This window comes from Nestor notabilis, unplaced genomic scaffold (assembly GCF_000696875.1).
Source record: "Nestor notabilis isolate BGI_N333 unplaced genomic scaffold, ASM69687v1 scaffold4621, whole genome shotgun sequence".
Taxonomy (NCBI): domain Eukaryota; kingdom Metazoa; phylum Chordata; class Aves; order Psittaciformes; family Psittacidae; genus Nestor; species Nestor notabilis.
In genome coordinates, this window is record NW_009914102.1 from 32667 (window position 1) to 36430 (window position 3764).

General features: G+C 47.1%; 1 protein-coding gene across 1 annotated transcript in view; it reads right to left on the reverse strand.

Moving 5' to 3' along the window:
• Nucleotides 1–3764, reverse strand: part of ZHX2 (zinc fingers and homeoboxes 2) — a 7703-nt gene that overhangs the window by 338 nt on the left and 3601 nt on the right. The window lies entirely within an intron of this gene.

Consider the following 3764-nt stretch of genomic DNA (forward strand, 5'->3'; position numbering starts at 1 on the left):
CTATACACCCTGGGCAGATCCTTACTCACACTGCTGAAAGACGATGTGCACATGGCTTGGGGGCAGCCACTTTGCAACCAAAGGATGGATGATGCTAAAGGTAAGAAGACTTCAGGTCTTCTTTCCCCAATAAATCCTCTCATTACATACTTCTTTTTTACATGATTTTAGAAAATAACTATACAAACTGCAAGACAATGGAAAAAATCGCGTGTGCCTGTACTCTGCAGAGCAGGTCCCTGGCTCCTGCATCTACATAAAGGCTGCACCATGGGTTGGAGATTAAAAAATTAACCCCCACAAAACCAACCTTTAAATACACACCTGCCTACACATATCCCCAGCTCCCAGCACAGAACAAGGGCTCTGTGGCAGGGATTCCATTCAGCATGCTTCTCCCCATTGAGGTGTAAATATGCAAGGGCAAGCAACCACTCAGGCTGGAGCTACCCGAAGCTGAATGAAGCGGCTTTCCTGCACCATCCTCCTCACCCATCCTGCAGTAGTGCTTACAGAGACCTGAGCTAACCTGTTATTTCACACCTTTTATGACTGTTGCTACCAGGTCTGTTATTTCCCACAAAATCAGTGAGCTCTGTCTGGCACCTGCAATGCAGAAAGCAATGCAGTCAAGCTCTGTAAAAGGGCTTGGGCTTGTACCAACATCAAAGGCAAAAGTCCTCCCCATCCTTGAGACCTTTCCCCAAATAGCCCCCTGCTCCTCCTAACTCAATTGCAGTGTTGGGTCAAGCTCTTCACTGTGTTACAGCTTGGGTCTCTGATGCACCTTGCTGGTTTCAGGGGGAATGGCAAATCCTCCATACTTTGGCCTCACCCCCTGAACTGCTTTAGGGCGTTAGGCAGAGTTACACAAAAAGCGTTGATCAATCCCACACTGACCTCAGGATGCAGCCTTGGAGCCCACCACAAGTAACTGGCACTACAGCTTATGGTCGAAACTCTAAACCAGAGGAAAAATGGGAACTTGGACAGAAAAGGAAGGAAACTCTTGTGCTGTTCACTTTTACCAGTTTCATGCACCACCCAGACCACCTCTGATGCCCAGTACAATGTACACAGCAGAAGCAAGGGGTTACTTCCTTTGGACTCCTTCTTCTGGTGTGCAACTCCCAGACGTGGTTTTCCACTGGCACATCTCCACAGAGCAGTGGTCACAGCCACCAAGAGCCAGGGCACGCATCTTCTGGGGTATCCACCTACCTTGCTCCACCGTGAGCCACAGACTTTGGTGCCTACATCTTGCAGGGTTTGGGCTTAAAATGGAGGTTGTGAGATAATTCTAAAAAAGAAAGTTTATGGCAGAGAAGGTGGTGGTGGGGAAAATAAGCAGTATGCTGCTGAGAAATAGAACAAAAGCTCTGGGCTTGGGAAACACTGATCTTGGGAAAACCCCACGGGGAGACAATGCTGTGAAGAAAGCCAGCGGTAGCTGCCAACCACTCCGGCACGCTCCGGCCCTGCTCTCATGTCTGAGCTGCAATTTGCTGTATTTAATTTAGGATCAGTTTCTGTTTGTCAGGCTTGTGCAAATGGGGACAAGAGACCTAACTTTGACCCGTGCTGTTGGAAGGCAAGAATATCTCTATTGATGGAAAGGAAACTAAAGCACTTTCTTGATGGAGCAGTTGCAAGAGACATGTGAGGCTTCATCTGGAGCATCTTCAGTGATGGCTTTAGTGCACCCTACAGCACCCCCCAGCATCTTGAAGGCCACGACACCCTATGGGAACAGGTCTCCCAGCCTCATTGCTCAGGAAACCTGACCTTCTCCATGGAATAAATCCAATTTTGCTAAAAGCTTCAGATATGTATTTAATAACTGAACCTTTTCTTAGTCTAGGGATGGTATTTCAGAGCCTGGTGTGAATCCTGCTCTCGCCAAGGCCAAGTGCTCATGAAGCTCCCACTAACTTCATTATTTATGTGCATGGCTCAGCTAGTATGTTGTACATCCGAACACAGACCAGTTTTGAAAAACCCAATTTTCCTGAGGCCTAAGGTCTGTCTAGGCTGTAACACAAATACTCCCTGGTGGAGATGTTCTGGAAGAGCTCTGGTTTTACACACAAATTCAGCCAACAACAGGAGTATGGAGATTGGTCACCAAACCCCTACACTTTAAACATAGAGCTGAGAAAATAGTAACACCATGAATATCAAAGGAGGGTTCTGTGTGATGTAGGGTTCAGCAATGAACACTTCACACAGGACTGTGACAGTGTGAACGTCAAGAGAAGTTCTTTGTCAACTCTCCAGTTCACCTCTTATGTGTGACCAGGACAGTGACACAAGCCCTCCAAGTACAGAAAAGAATGATGTCAGGAAGAATCAGACTTTCATATGACAACAGGCAGAAATAAGCTCTGTCAGGTCTTACGCAGACTTTGCTTCTGAGTCATACCCTGGATGTCACCTAAGATAACGCCTTGTTAATTTAACACCAAAGTTTTAGCTAAAACTTACATAAAATAGGCTTCACAATGGTAAGAGTGAAAGCTTATCCTGAAGGAGAAAGGAGCCAGTGGCTGGGATTTTTCCACGTGGCCCATCAGTCCAGGGTATAAAGCTTTTGTGTCACAATGCTTGTGACAATGCCTCCATGAGGGCACCGGAAAGCAGGCACTTGTGCTACTGGGCTAAGACTTAGAGAGACAATAAAGACAAATGAAAGAGAAAAAAGACTTTGGGCTTTTGTCAAGTCCCCTCGCAAACAGCAGACAACAAAATGGTCTGATCTCCCTGCATGGTCTTCACTGTGGAAGCCCTGCTCCAGTGCGTCTCTTCTCAGTAGGGGTACTTTACAACCAGGCACTGGAAAGCTCCTCAACAAAAAGAATTAAGCCAGCAAAAGTTTAACTGAGATCAGTGTTCTTATTAAAATTCCTCTCTGACAACACTTGAGCACCTCCATAGCCCTGGAGCCTTAATGGACACCTTCTGTGCCAGGGCACAGAGGCAGGACGTTCACTCCAATGTACCCTACACTGCTTGCAAACACAAAACTGCAGACACCAAACTCACTGCTGCTGGAAATGGGCTGTTGCAGAGCTTGGTTTCATGGTACAAGAGGTTTGTAAGAAGTACTGGTTTCAGGCAACCCCGTCTTCTGCCCTGCTCCCCAGTCCCATAGCTGGAAGGGGGAAATGATCTGGAATTAACAACCTTGGAAAAAAGAATCTCACAATGCATTTATTCATCACACATTTCATTTTAAAAGGCAGATCAGATCCTGCCTCTCCTTTCTTATGTGGCTGCACAACACTGGCACCCCAGCGTGCTGCCAGCTGATGTTCCCACCTCCTTCCTCCTTTAATCTCTGCCTTTGCCACACAGGTAACACAACCTGCTCCTCACACCCTTAATTACCAACTTGTGCAAGCATAACACAGGACAGAACCTTGCACTGCAGTCTGGAGCTTTATGATTCTGTAAGATACTTTCTGATACAGACACTGTGATTTCTCAAAGTTAGCTGACACAACTCGCAGTTCAAAACAAAACCAACGCAGGGCTTCCCTCTTCAACTCAGAGAAAACGTCCGGGATACTTCTGGACAAGTATTACACAAGGAGAAAGTGGAGGGCTCGAGGCTAGCCAACAGGGCTTGCTAAGAGAAACTGCACCTCTGCGACACATAGTAGTTCAATTCAAGTATGCCTGCTGCAATAGTAAAAGTCTTCAGCACAAGGGTGGAGGGACTCCTATCAGCCCTGGCTTCCCCCTCCCCCCCCCACACCGCCCAA